At 40.8% G+C, this 15,658-nt stretch overlaps 1 non-coding gene across 1 annotated transcript; it reads right to left on the minus strand.

Annotated features, from left to right (window-relative positions):
- Positions 1-15,316: 15,316 nt before the first annotated feature.
- LOC123462507 lies at positions 15,317-15,419 on the minus strand. Its single transcript, XR_006638322.1, has one exon. It is a non-coding gene; the product is annotated as a U6 spliceosomal RNA (small nuclear RNA).
- Positions 15,420-15,658: the final 239 nt, after the last annotated feature.

The following is a 15,658-nucleotide window of genomic DNA, read 5'->3' on the forward strand; positions in this document are numbered from 1 at the left end:
TAATAGGTAAGAAGTAACACAGTCTTACCATGAAGCCTAACCTGGCCTAGAACTCATATTCCTTCTGCCTCAGCCTTCAGAGAGCTGGGATTACAGATGTGTACCAGCATCTCTGGCTCATGATGATTTTGATTTGCATTTTCCTAATGATTAGTGATGTTGGCTCTTTATATGTCTTCTTTGGAGAAATGCTGATTCAAATTTTTGCCCATTTAGTGAGTTGCTTACTTTCCATTGAACTCTCCTTATTATGTTGGGTATGAATTTCTTATCCAATGTATGGTTTGCAAACACTATTCTCTATGTTGCATTTCTATTTAAATGTTTGTCTTTGCCACACAGAGATTTTATTTCTCTTCTCATTTCCTTTCTTTTTCTCCTTCCTTTCTTTCCTTTCCTTTCCTTTTCCTCCGCTCTCCCTCCCTCTCATTGAATTTTGCACCATTTCCCTCCTCATATAGTCGCAGCTGTTGGGATTTATTTTGTGGCCACAGAACAAATGACAATGAAAGCTATCCACGTCATCTTTAAACTTTACCCACTGCGATGGGAACTTGTTCCTCTCTACTCTCCAGGCTGTAAAGCCTGGGTGGAATTTTCTAAATCTATTCATTCCTTCCTTCTGTTGGTAATAGAGGTTATGGCACATCATAAAACTGCAAGATCTCACACCCATTCAGATTACTAATACCCCTCTAAAGACAGCAGTAACAACCTTTGGTGAGGATGTGGAGAAACTGGAACCTTTGTGCATTACAGGTTGGAATGCAAAATGGAGCAGCTTCTGTGGAAAACAGGATTGCAAGCCTCCAAAAAGCTGGAAGTGGAATTACGGAGTACTTCTCTAGTTCCACTTCTGAGTCGATACTCAAAAGAATTGAAAGTAGAATCTCAAAGAGGTATTTGTGAACACCTGTTTATATCAGCATTATTCACAACAGCCAAAATGCAGAAGCAACACAAGTATCTAAACATGGTGTATGCACACAGTCAAATATTATTTGACCTTGAAAAGAAAAGTAAACCTGACACATACTATAACAAGACTCTTGAATATCTCATGCTCAGTGAAATAGGCCACTTGAAAAGGACAGATGTTGAATGATTCTACGTGTATAAGTATTAACAAAAGTTAACTATATAAATAAGCAGTAGAACGATAGTTGATAGTAGTTCGTGAAGAGGGTGGTGAATTACTGTTTGACAGTTACAGAGTTTCCATTTGAGATGAAAAAAAATCTGGAGCAGGATGGCAGTGATATCATACAAAAATATGAATGTACTTAATTTCACACAATTGCATTTAAAAATGATTAAGGGCTGGAGAGATGGCTTAGCGGTTAAGCACTTGCTTGTGAAACTAAGGACTCCAGTTCAAGGCTGGATTCTCCAGGACCCACGTTAGCCAGATGCACAAGGGGTTGCACTCATTTGCAGTGGCTGGAGGCCCTGGCGTGCCCATTCTCTCTCTTTATTTCCCTCTTTCTCTCTCTGTCACTCTCAAATAAATAAATAAAAATAAACAAAAATTCAAAAATGGTTAAGATGGCAAAATATGTGACACATGCTTTTACCACAACTAAATTTATTTATCTATTTATTAGTTTTTCAATGTAGGGTATCACTCTAGCCCAGGCTGACCTGGAATTCACTAGATAGTCTCAGAGTGATCTTGAACTCATAGCAATCCTCCTACCTTTTGCCTCCAAAGTGCTAGGATTAAAGGATTACGCCACCATGCACAACACAATTAAAATTTAATGATAAAAGACAAAAAATTATTATTAATAATAACATATTTTGTATGGATGCATCATGTGTTGGTGTCCTCTTCTCCCTCATCCCTGCCCACATTCTGTTAGGGACCCTCCTCAGGGGGATTTCAGGTATTCCCTATGGGGTTGTGTTTTATGCATTGTGGGAGCAACAGTCAGTTATTTGGGTGAGGGAGGGAATGCCTCTGTGCATGATGTCTCAACCTGTGGCTCTTACAATCTTTCCCCTCTTCTGCAAAATTCTCTGAGCTATGGTAGGTGAGTTTTAAGTCTGCTTCAATGATGAGCTCTTAGGAACCTCTGGATCTCTGCTTTGGTAGGTATTGAGTATCCTCATGGTCTGTCTCCTACATCCTGGCACTGATTATGAGGTTCAGAATGGAAGCAGCATTCTTGCTTATCTCCCCAATTCCTCTGTGGTTTCAGCTGTGGCTTGGCTGATGTGTGAGGGGTGGTTTTTCTCCTCCAGTCTCTGAAATAGCCTGGATATCCATGACTTCACAGTGCCTGACACTACCTACACAAGGCCATCATAAGAGGAGGAAAAGATCATGACATCAATAAAAGAGAGACTGATTGAGATGGGGAGGGGATATGATGGAGAATGGAGTTTCAAAGGGGAAAGTGGGGGGGAAGGTAGGGTATTACCATGGGATATTTTTTATAATCATGGAAGTTGTTAATAAAAATTTGAAAACAAAGAACAGATTCTCCAATGGAGAGTGAAGTCACCGTAGTTTAAATGGAATAAGCATTATTAATTTAGTGAGAATTTGATGTATGTAATCCCTCTTTTATCCAAAGACTACTGAGAGGTTGACACTCGAAAACATAATCTTTGTCTCCATAGGATTCTGATCTGGTTCCCAATTCCAGATATGGATTCCTTTACACTGAGCAGATCACTTGGCCAATCAGAAAGCTATTGGTTACCCACCAAGGCTGTGTGCCACTGTTGCACTGGTGTATACAACATGTAAAGGTGTTTGCCTCTGAGTACCTTAGACCTCTGCTTGCTCACACCATTGTTGGCCACTTTGTCCCAGTAGCTCATGCAGTGCTTTCCACACTAGACAGGCTAACTGTCTGGGGTCTGGCTTTCTTCTGGGTTCCATCCAGGTCTCTCCATGCTTGGTGTCAGCAGCCTATGGTGTCTTCTGCAACAGAGTCTTATCTTTTGTCTCAGGAGGGTAAACAAGTGCTTTGATAGAAAGCTGTCATGATTTGGGACCTTGTGGGTCTCTCTGATCAACTGCTCAATGTGGGTAGCAATCAATCTCTGGTACCAGAGTTGTAGGCCAGAGACAGAAAGAAAAATTTTCCTTTAAGCTTAGGCTTCATCCCACCCTCTCCAGGGCTCTACTTTACAGGTGCTCTGCTCTTACTCCTTTTGAGGGCTATCTACAAGAATAAAGGTTTCTATCATACCAGCTCATTTTGGATATAGTTTTGTATTTGTTTCCTCCTTCTCCCCTTCTCCTCACCCCAAACCATTCCATCCATATTGTCTGAGCCTTGAATTGCCTATCAGGTATGTCAGCAACTCAAGCAGGTCCAAGTTAGGAACTGCAGATAAAGTGACACCATGTGGTGTTTGTCTTTCTGTGACTGAATTCGCTGAGTATGATCTGTCCATGGGCACCTGGGTTGATTCCAGTTCTTTGCTATAATGAATTGAGTAGCTATAAACATGGTTGAACAAATGTCTCTTTATTGATGCATGGAGCATTTAAGGTAAATGCCCAGTAAGGGAGTAACTGGGTCTGTTGGTAGCTCTAACCCTTTTCAGGAGTCTCCATATTGATTTTCATAGTGGTTGTACAAGTGTGAATACCCACCAACAGTGGATGAGGGTTCCTCTTTCCCCACATCCTTGCCAACATTGAAAAAACAGCTTTTTGTGGAAAGCCTATTTTACTTCATTTCTCACTGGTTGGAAAATTCTTATAAACCTTTGTAATGCTCCTCAAATTGGGACTGTTACATAGCCACAGCAAACACATGAGGCAAGTTAAGTTATTATTTCCATTCTAAAGTGGGGTGTAGTGATTTTGTAATCCTAGCTGCTAGAACTGATTTTGTTGAGTATTTTTCAAAAGACATACAAGGTATGGTAGAAAGGACAGGGCCTACTTTATTCTAGACAAAGAGAAAGTAGAGAGGAATAGTGGTTTGAATGTAAGATGTCCCCAATAGCCTCAAATGTTTCTAATTCAGTCTCCTACTCAAACCCCAGATAATGGAACCATTTGGAAGTGAAACCTTGCTGGAGGAGGCACATCATTAGGGGCAGGTCTTAAGGTTTATAGTCCAGCCTACTGGGTGTTCAGTGCTAGCTCACTCAGACTGCACCTTTCTTGATGCTGATATCTGGAGATGTGAGTCAATTTTCTATTCTACCATACTTTCTACACCATAATGGAACTTTCCCTTGAAACTATAAGCCTGAGATAAACACTTCTTTCCCATGAGCTGCTTTTGGTTGTTTTGTCCCAGCAGTGACAAGGTAGCTTCTACAAGGGGATACAGTTAGATCTACTCATAGTCATTTATGAAAGTTCAGAGGAAATTTGCCTTACGTATTGCTGCATGTCTCTTCTTTCTTTCTTAGAGTTGTTAAAAATCTCAGAAAACCAAATGAGATCCAGATATTTCTTCTCATCCAAGTTGTGTCAAGTGATTCCAGAACCTGGACTCATTCTGAGAGCTCAGCTGAATGTGAATGAAGCATGCCTTAGAAGTTCCCCACCCCCACAGAGATCCAGAGACTCTAGTTGGAAAACTGCATGCTACTTTACAGCTATGTTCCCCAATTTTTCCAATGTCCAGCACCTACTCAATAAAGGTTTGTCTGTCAGCTCCTTGACCTTGATGACTCTCAGTCGCATTACTTCCAGCAATGGGCCCAGTTTGAGTGTCAGATAATAAAACAATCCAGTTTTCAAACAATTGTTTTGACCAGAGAGGCCAAAGGGGCACAGATCCTTCTATTCTTCTGCAAAGTCTGCCCTTCAGCCTTCCACACATCTGGTGTGGAACCTGGGTCTTTCTGGCTTCCCAAACCTGAGCGAGGTCCTGGTCCTAGCAATGAACTTGAGCCCTACGATCTGGAAAAGCACCAGATGCCTTTAGTGGCAAGCAGGGGAGCAATGGTTGACTGGTCATGAAGTAGTTCACTTGTTTCCATGAGGGCTGATGCCAGCACTTTAATAGCATATGCCCTAGCACATTAGCTATGAAGATCATGGAGTTATGGTGGGCTTTTTTTTTTTTTTTGCTATCTGGGAATTTCTTTTAAAAACTATTTTATTTTTATTTATTTGAGAGAGAGAAAGACAGAGAGAGAGAGAGAGAGAGAATGAATACGGGCCTGCCACACCTCTGGCCATTGCAAACAAACTCCAAACACATGCGCCACCTTGTGTATCTGGCTTACATGGGTCCTGGGGAGTCAAACCTGGGTCCTTTGGCTTTGCAGGCAAGTGCCTTGAACTGCTAAGCCATCTCTCCAGCCCACGGTTCACTTTCCATGTCTCTTATTTAATCGTGGAAACTCACAAAGTCAAGGCAGTGATGGTCAGTGCATGATGGATGAGCCAATATCTCTCTTTGCAGAGAGAGTAAATAGCTGAGCTTCTGTAGATAGTGCTGGATGCAAAGTCCATGTGCTTGAATGCTGCCCAGCATCCCAACAGAGGCTTTAATTTGCCAGTGGTCTCCAATACTCTGCTGTATGCAAGGGCTTGGTATTTGTTTTCTGCTATCAATAGTCCATGATCAAGTGCAAATAGTCAATGTACTAGCTTGAGTATCACAGACTAAGTGCTTAAGTAACTAAATTTATTTGTACCTAAATCTGGACAGCAGACTCCTCATGGTCAGTGTCTCCCAAGGCCTCTCTCCTAGCCTTGTACATGGCTCTCTTCCTCCTGAGACCTCATACAGTCTTCCCTCTAGATGGTCTGTGTCCTAATTTCCTGCTCTTTTGAGGATATTAGTCACATTGGATTAGGTCCTATCCTATGACCTCCTTTTAGCTCAATTGCTTCTTTAAAGGCCCAATCTCGACATACCACCACATTCTGAGGTATTAGGTGTTGGGACTCGGAGATGGGAAATTTAGGGGACAGAATTCAGCTCATCACAGCATGCTTTGTTGGCGCCCTCCAAGATTTTTTTTTTTAAATTTTGAAAGACGTTTCTTAGATGCTTAAGCCTGAAGGAATAACCCACAGGGGTGTTAAAGGCATGGGCACAATGTGGTAGATGCTGTTTCAAGGGAGGTGGGAAGAATACAGGTTGGATATGCGTTTTAATTTAACTCCCTGAAATATTAGCCAGTAAGCTCCTATGCATGTATTCTCAGATCATTTTAAGGCACCGAGGGAAAAATAATTTCAACTGGCAATGCCTGATCACTGTAACCTCACTGATACCCCACATTTCTAATGACCTTCTCTTCTGGAAGAGTCTGTAAGGCTCACAACTTAAAATAATTTCAACTGGCAATGCCTGATCACTGGAACCTCACTGATACCCCACATTTCTAATGACCTTCTCTTCTGGAAGAGCCTGTAAGGCTCACAACTTAATGTGACTAACAGCCATTTTCAAATTCCCGAGGCATCTTGGGTGAATTCTGAGGGTCAGTGAATGACACGATTCCAGGACCATTTACTGTTGGCTTAAGAGCTATTTGCTTGGTGTGCAAATAACTCCTTACTCCTGACGGAAGAGCTGCCAAATCTTCTTTCTCAGGATGTCCCTTAAATTCTGTTTATAAATTGCCTTTAGTCATAAAACCCAGACACAGAGAACCTCCAGTTACACTCTGGGGATGAAGTAAAATCCATCCAGAATGTAGTGACAGTCCACATGAGTGGGCTTTAAGTGCCGCCCACCTGGAACTGGTATGGTTCAGGAATGAGGAAGACTCTTGTGGGTTACAAAGTGGGGGCCTCCTGGGCTTCTCCTCCCCTGGCCATGCGGGGTTTACATAGAAGTGCCATTGTTCAAAACAGACGGTGGTGCCAAATTCTTGCCCTGAGGAAGAGTAGGAAGCTTTACTCCCATTCCTCTTTTTCGATTCCTATCCCTTGCTCTATGCACGTTGGCATTTGAACTTGCTGTTCTGGTCAGGCAAGTTAGTGCAGATGGCATACTATTTTATCTGATGGGTATCTGTGTCAAACAGTTGTCTGTTTAGGAACATAAATGGTGCCTATGTGCCCCTGTCCCAAATCCCCACACCTTACCACCCCCAATGCCCTAGCTATGTTTTCTTTGTAAGAAGAGCTGTGTTCAAGTTTAAACCAATCAGTAGGATAGCAAAGCAAATGCCCCCCCCCCACCACTTTTTGGTGTGTAATCCCAACTGTTCTGCTAATTCAGGGAGACCCATCTGAGTAGCTTGAGTGGCCAAGCTCACCAGTCTTCTGGATGTCTTCTCTTGGTTCCTGTCTAACTTTGCTTGTGACAATTGTAGATAAGGGTCCTAATATCACACAGCTGATCTCTATGCAGAGGGTCTGCCAGACCTGCCAGCAGCCTTCCACCCAGTGTGAGGGAATGCTGGGCCATTCATCTTGCCTCTGGGGCTGGGTGCGGAGGCAGCTAGTCTCTCTCCCTCCTTGGAGCAAGTCTGGGCTTCTCCCTGAGAGCTCCAGTGCTCCTGAAATCTGGTCAGAGCCTGAAAGAGAAAGGGCTGGTGTGAGGGAGAGGAGGCTCCACATTTGTTTATGAACCTCAGAACAAGCCAGATGGACTTAGGATAACTGGGGATCTATATGTGAACATTCTTGTCAGGGGGCCAGAGGACAGTGCCAGAACCTTCTGTGCTAGGTTGTGAAGAGTGACATTTCTCTCTGTGCCTGGAGAAGCTGAGGCCACCTCCCTGCTCTAAGGGAGGCAGGTGCAGTACAGAGAGCTACAGCAGTTCCTACCCATTTGGCTCATAGGTCTTAGGCCCGTTGGTTAGCAGAGGATTGATCCAGTCCTTCCTTGCTTGCCCTTTTCCTTCCCTTTCTTTCCCTCTCTTCTAAAAGAACATTCATTTTGTCTCTTCAAAACCATAAAAAACTGTTGCTCTTAAATATGGACTGTGCAGCTTTCTGAAGACCCAGAATCCTTTGATGAATCATCAGAAAACTCTTTCTTTTTTCTTTTTTTCTCTTGCTTGTGTGTAAGTGTGTAGACGATGTGCATGTGTGTGTGTGTATAGAGGCCAGAGGCTGACGTGTGATGTTTTCCGGGACTGATTTCTTTATTTTACTGAGGCAGGGTCTCTCACTTCTGCCCAGAGCTCAATGGTTTAGCTAGTCTAGCTTGCCAGCTTGCCCTGAGGTTCTCTGGCTCTCCCTCAGGCATGCTGGGATTATAGGCTACCACCAATCCCACAACACTTATGTGGGTGTTGGGGGTGGCAACTATGATCCTCAGACTTGTGAAGCAAGCACTTTACCAACTGAGTCACTTCCCCAGCTCCAGAACTGTTTGATACACACTAATCAGAAAACTTAGGAGGATAAGGATTTAAATGACATATATTTTTTTCCCCAGACTTGAGAAATAAATTCCATGGTCTAAAACATGCTTGCACATGTGAATGCAACCACAAATGTACTACTGATTTGTATATAATCTGAAGTACATGTTCATGGAGTTGGAAGGGAATTTTTACGTGACTCACAACCATCTGGTTCCATGCAGGAAATGTTTGGCAATTTTCTTTTTCTTTCTTTCTTTCTTTCTTTCTTTCTTTCTTTCTTTCTTTTTTTTTTTTTTTTTGGCTAATGAATTCCCTTTCCTCCCTCCCCAGGAGTTAAACATGTGCTTGGTGGCCTCTGACCTACGAGAGATCTTGCATTGTTACAATCTGCAGGTTTGAGGAGCCTGTGTTGCCCCAGAGTTCTATGGCCACAACGTAGCTGCTAAGCCACCATCTGTGCTGAGCTGTGTCTCTGACATTCTTCCCATAGTCATTTGAAAAGGACAAGTCAGTGCTTAACTGGCAAAACAACATCCTGCTCATCAGAGTGACTTTCCAGGAGGAAGGACCAGTAGAATAGGTGAGTCACTAAGAGTCTGTTTTGGGGGAGTCTGCAGACCAAGTTAGTCAGCCAGGCAGTGTGACAAGTTGGACAACTCTATGTGATTTGGCAAGCCACAGGGGCCTTACTTAGCTTCAATAACCCTTCTTGTGTGCAGACTGAATGTTCCAGTGGTAGTGGTTCAGGAGAGCCTATTGTGTTTCCCTGTAGTGAAGGCTTGGTATTACAATGCATCATGGGAGAAGCTGGGTCTCTCTCATCCTCTGCTGTGACTCTCTCATTCCATGGGAACTGGCATAAGATTCTTGGTTAGGAACCCACAGACCTGGAAAGTGAGGAGTGAGAAGGACCCCAGAGACAGTATATTTATTATGTGCCAGAGGAGACTAGAGGACAGATCCAGGCAGTCTGCCCAAAGAGACCACCACATGGGCGCATAAGCCAGGAACAGAACTGCAGGAAAAGAGAAGGCTCTCATCTGTGCACCTGAGAGGCCAGTTGGCTTGTAGACAGCTGCCCATTACAAGGTGCAGCTGTAGCCCCTTGTTAGAGGTGGCCTAATGGGAATGAATTGCTTAAGCCAGCCCAGATACCCTCCCTCCAACCCCACAATCATAGACAAGAGATGGAAAGTTCCTAAGGTGTGGAAATTCTTGCAAGTACATGCTATGTGTGAGTGGCAAGAATGATTCATGTGGGGGAGGGGACAACTTTTTTTAAACCTAGAAATCTTTTTGGTCCTTCTTTAAAAGTTGAGGGTCTTGGGGCTGGAGGGATGGCTTAGTGGTTAAGCACTTGCCTGTGAAGCCTAAGGACCCCGGTTCGAGGCTCAATTCCCCAGGACCCACGTTAGCCAGATGCACAAGGGGGCACATGAATCTGGAGTTTGTTTGCAGTGGCTGGAGGACCTGGTGCACCCATTCTCTCTCTCTCTCCCTCTTTCTCTGTCTGTCACTCTCAAATAAATAAATAAATAATAATAATAATAAAAAGTTGAGGGTCTAAATATATTGTACTCGGTATTTGATTTGTTAAATTGATTGTATTTGATATAATTTACAACTATGAAGTCCTGAGAGAAAGGTTGAAGTCAATAGGGTCTGAACCGTTTTCTTTTTTAGGATAAAAAAGGAAATGTCCTTAGAAGAAAGCTTTGTATGTTCATATTTGGACAACCTACAAGAATTGTAAAGGAGAGAAAGTCTCCCTTTGTTTCAGAACTGATCAAGTACATATCTTAAAACTAGTTGTTTGAAGCTTTAATCCAGAGAAGTTGGCATGTGTCTAAATTATAGGGGTCATCCTGAAACAATAGAACCTGACTGTGCCTTTCTACCCACACTCCCCTCCAATGGACACCCAAGGCAGGCTATTTATCCTGTGTACAAATCTCAGGGTAACAGCCACACTCTTTAGACAAGAATGGCTGATTTTATATAGTTCTATTTTGTGCAGTGGAATGCCTGTGGCAACTTATTAAAGAGAAATAGATATTTGCTATTGACAGTTTTTCAAAGAACATTCTCCAGCCATTTTCATAACAAAAACATTAACATCACAAGCAATGTAAATTAAAATGTCCTATATATATGCCTAGCAAATATATATATATATCATATTTAACTCACTAGAGGTTCTTTGGTTAAGAAAAGACACTAAGAAATTAACAATTAGTCTTTTGAAGTGATAAACCTAATATATTATCTTTATTGCTTCAAATAATTGTCTTCTCACATGGTAAGGCAACAGGTAAGAAAGAAGTCTGGGAATAGGAGTCTCAGCCATAACAGAGAATTTCATAGCCTATTAACTGGTCTTGGGATTTTCCTGAGTCCAAACCACCGTACCCACTGTGCCCAGACCAAGTGTCCCAAACCTTGACCTGCTCACTCCCTGGCTGAGAAAAATCCGCTTATGGAATAGAGGTCACAGACCCAGAGGACCTGCTGAGCCTCTCCATGGCGTGGCCCCAGCCAGATTCTCCAGTTCGGCTTCACACACACCCACTTGTCCCCACCCCAGAGGGCACACCCTAGACTCACAGCAAGCTGCTCACCCCCTTGCAAGGGCCAAGCCCTTTCTCCTCTGTGTCTAACGTTCTCATGGGCTTTGTTCTGCTGCTGCCCTGGCCCCAGCTCTGCCTTTGGAAATCTTGCCTTGTCTTCCTTCCCTGACTCCTGAGGCACCAGTCCCTCTTAGGCTTTCATCAGTAGCACAGCAGTTCTTCCTTCTCCTCTGCTCTGGTTCCGTGTATACATTTCCCATTCTAGCCTGCCAGGCGACGGCATGGAGGGGCCCTTTTGTAGTCAATCTTTCATCCTCAAGTTTATTTGAAAATACGGGTTAAATATCTCATATCTGAAATGTTTCAGACTTCACATGCCTGTCTCTAAGTTTTGGAATATTGGCCTATCCAATGATGAGATATCTTGGAAATAAGATTCAATTCTAAACATTAAATTCATTTCTTATTCAGAGGCATATATCTTGAAGGCATACAATGCTTTCAGTGCATCTCTGTTTTTTTCATCTTTTTTTTCTTTTTTATGTATGTGCACATGTATATGGGAGCATTTGTGTGTGCAGGGCCATGTGCATGTGCAAGTGTGTGTATGTGTGCATGCATATGGAGGCCAGAAGAAAACCTGGACTTTCAGTCCTCTGAGATGCTGTCCACCTTTTTTTGAGACAGTTTCTCATTGGCCTGGTGCTAGACTGACTGGTGAGTGGAAGGCATCTGCCTGTCTCCACATTCCCAGCACTGGCATTACAAGTATGTGCCCCTATTTCCGGCATTTTTAATGTGGATACAGGGGATCAAACTCACATTCTCATGCTTGTAAAGCAAGAACTTTAGCAACTGAACAATCTCCATTGTTTTTGTTTAAATTTCTTATTGTGTATATACATTGCACATGGTGCTATGTTAAATAAGGACATTTTCATACAAGTATATATTGTATGTTGAGCACATCCCTTGTCCACATAATCTTTTGTCCTTTCCTTTATCACCCCTTTCCATTCCTGCATGTCTCCTTTATTCTCTTAGACAGTTTGCTTCTACTTTCAAGGCATATATGCATACATGATTTTATGTTAGAAAATCAGGGAATGAATAATGAGAGAAAGCATATGATATACAACCAAGACTGCCTTAATTCACTTTTATAATACTCTCCATTTGAGTCCATTTTCCCACAAACAGCATAACTTCATTCCAAGTTATAACTGAAAAACATCCATAGTGTACATACTATATATATTGTTCCATTGATTCTTTGTATTTTTTATTTCCATTTTATTAATTTTTGCCCTGATCATAGTTATTTCCTTCCATCCATTGATTTTTGTGGTTGCTTATTCTAATTTCAAAACTCTAATACATATACATATACATATACATATACATATACATATACATATACATATACATAGATAGATAGATAGATAGATAGATAGATAGATAGATAGATAGATTCCATTCCTCTCTTGTTGGACACCTAGACTGGTTCCATCACTTAGCTATTGTGAATAGTGCTTCAATAAACACTGATGTGCAAGTATCATTGTGATGTGTTGACTTGGAATCCTCTGTGTAAATACCTGTTGCTTGATCATATGGTACATTTATTTTATTTTATTTTTTCAAGAAAATCCATTCTAAAGTCCATAGTGGTTGGACTAGTTTACATTCCTACCTGAAGGTATCTGCATCCTTATCAGTATCTGTGTTATTTGCTTTTTGACAAGTGCCATTCTGATAGAAGGAAACTCAATGTCATCTCATTTGCATCTCTCCGATGGCTAGTGATACTGAAAATTTGTCATATGCTTATTGGCTACGTGTACCTTTTGGGAACTGTCTGCTGGTTGGATTGTTTGATTTATTGTTGTTTAGCTTTTGGAGTTCTTTATATATTCTAGATATTAATCCTCTGACAGAGGCATGCCTAGCAAATTTCCCCCCATTTTGTAGGCTGTCTCTTTACTCCAATTCACTATTACCTACACGAAGTAGAAGCTGATCTCAGAGGAAATGCCTGGTGTGTTTTTTTTTCCTATTTATTATGATGTTGGACATAGATTTATTTTAATAGCCTCTATTATAAGATAACTTCCTTCTATTTTTAGCCTCTTCGGGGATTTTATTATGAAGAGGTGTTAGATAGAATTTGTTAAAATCCTTTACTGATTCTGTTCTGAAGAAATGTTCATGGGCTACTGAGAAGAATGTATATTCTGGAGCTGCTGAATATATTTTGTAGATGTCTATTAAATTCATTTCATCTTTGAAAAAAATCATTTTTGATCATATGATATCTGTCATTGAGTCCATTTGTGAGAGAGACTGTATTTATTGACTTGTATATGGTGAACCATTTTTGGAAACCTGCGTTTCTAGAATGAAATAAACTTGATCATGGTGAATAATCTTTTTGATATGTCCTTGAATTTGTTCTACAAGTATTTTATTGAGAATGTTTGTATCTATTTTCAACAGGGAGAATGGCCTTTAATATTTTTTGGACATCTTTTGATATCATAACACTATCTTCATAAAAAGTGTTTGGTAACATTTCTTTCTTTTCTATTTTATGAACTAGTTTGAAAAGGATTAGTGTTAGCTCATCTTTAAAGGCCTGGTAGAATTTAGCTGTTTTATCTAGGCCTGGACTTTTTTCAGTTGTGACATTTTTATTAATGCTTCAGGTTGTTTTTGCTTATTATAGACCTGTTTAAATTGTTTATCTCATCTTGGTTTTACTTTGGTAGGCCATATATATCTAGAAATTAATCCATTTCTTTTTGATTTTCCAGTTTTAGTAGAAGATCAGTTTTTAAAACATCCTCATGATTTTCTAAATTTTATTGGTGGTGTGATTTAAATGAGATGTCTCCAAGTATGCTTTCAATGCTTGGTCCCCAGATGGTGGCAGTTTGGAAGGTGGAGCCTTACTGTGAGGTGTGTTTCTGAGGGCGGCTTTGGGGTGCTGTACACCAGCTCCCTCCATCAAAGTTAACTCACTCTCTTGCTGCTTTTTGTCATGCTTTCCCTGCCAAGATGAAGCCCCCCATTGAGACTGTAAACATGAAATAAGGCCTTTCTGCCCTGAACTGCTTATGATTGGGTGTTTTCTGCCAGGAACAAGAAGGTCACTGCTACAATTGATGTCTAGGGTAATCTCTCCCTTTTCACCTTTAATTTTATTGATTTTATTTTCTTCTCTCGCTTTCTTTTAGTTTGGCAAAGGGTTGGTTGGTTTTATCTATCTTTTCAAAGAAACAACTCTTTGTTCCATTGATTCTTTGTATTTTTTATTTCCATTTTATTAATTTTTGCTCTGATCATAGTTATTTCCTTCCATCCATTGATTTTTGTGGTTGCTTATTCTAATTTCAAAACCCTAAGGTGCATCATGGAGTTATTTAATTGATACCTCTCTGAGTTTTTAAAAATATTTCTTTTTATTTTTATGTATTTATTTGAGAGAGAAGGAGAGAGAGAGAGAGGGAGGGAGAGAATGGGTGTTCCAGTGCCTCCAGCTACTGCCAATGAACTCCAGATGCATGAGCCACCTTGTGCATCTGGCTTATGTGGGTCCTAGGGAATTGAACCTGGGTCCTTAGGCAAGCACCTTAACTTCTAAGCCATTCCTCCAGCCCCTCTCTGATTTTTAAAATGTAGATACTTATAGGTATAAAGTCCTTCCAAGGACTACATTCATTGTACCCAATAAGTTTTGGTATGTTTTCATTTTTATTCAGTTCTAGGAAATTTTTGATGTCCTGCTCAATTTGTTCAATAATCCTTTCACAATCCAGTAGTGTGTTGTTCAATTTCCATGAGTTGTTTTTGTTCTGTAGTTTCTCTTGCCATTGATTTCTAGTCTTAGTTTATTGTGATTAGAGAGAATACAAGAAATTATTTCAATTTCCTATATTTCTTAAAACTGTATTTGATTATATGACCTATTTTAGAAAAAGTTTCATGGGCCAGTGAGAAGGTATATCCTGCAGTGTTTGGAAGGAATGTTCTCTGCATGACCATTAGGTTCCATTTGACTAATGATGTCATTTAACTCAGAGGTTGCTCTGTTTATTTTTTTGTTGGGACGGCCTGTCTATGGTGAGGGTGGGGTATTTAAGTCATTCAGTATTGTTCTGTTGGAGTTAATATGTATCTGTATATCTAGTAGTATTTGTTTTACAAAATTGGGTACACATGGGCTCAGTGTGTATATGTTTAGAATTGCGATGTCCTTTTGATGGATTGTTTCTTGGATCCATATGAAGTGACCATCTTTGTCTCTTCCTGCTCAGTTTGGCTTGAAGTCCATTGACTCACACACTAAAACAGTGACACCTGTTTGATCCCTAGTTCTATTTGCTTAAAAATACCCTTTTCATCCTTTTACCCTGAAGTTGTATCTGACTTTGTGAAGTGCATTTCTAGGAGACAACAATCAGATGGATCCTGGGTTTTTTTGTTTTTTTAATATGGAACTCTTTACGAATTTGCATGTCATCCTTGTTCAGGGGCCATGCTAATCTTCTCTGCATCATTCTGATTTTAGTGTGTGTTGCCAAAGAGAGCACTGGATCCTGTTTTTAATACAATCTGCTAGCCTCTGTCTTTTGACTGGATGCTGATATCATTAATATTCAGTTGCTTTGAACCATGGGTATTCATTTCTGCCATCTTCTTGGTTTTGTAGTGTTTGTGGTTTTCTTATAATTCATTTGCTTCACTACTGTTTTAGTATGGTTTATTCTTTCCTGTAGCCTGATGGGTGTGTTTGTCTTTTATTTCAGTCTGAAGGATTTCTTATGTAT

This window comes from Jaculus jaculus, chromosome 7, assembly GCF_020740685.1.
Source record: "Jaculus jaculus isolate mJacJac1 chromosome 7, mJacJac1.mat.Y.cur, whole genome shotgun sequence".
Taxonomy (NCBI): Eukaryota; Metazoa; Chordata; class Mammalia; order Rodentia; family Dipodidae; genus Jaculus; species Jaculus jaculus.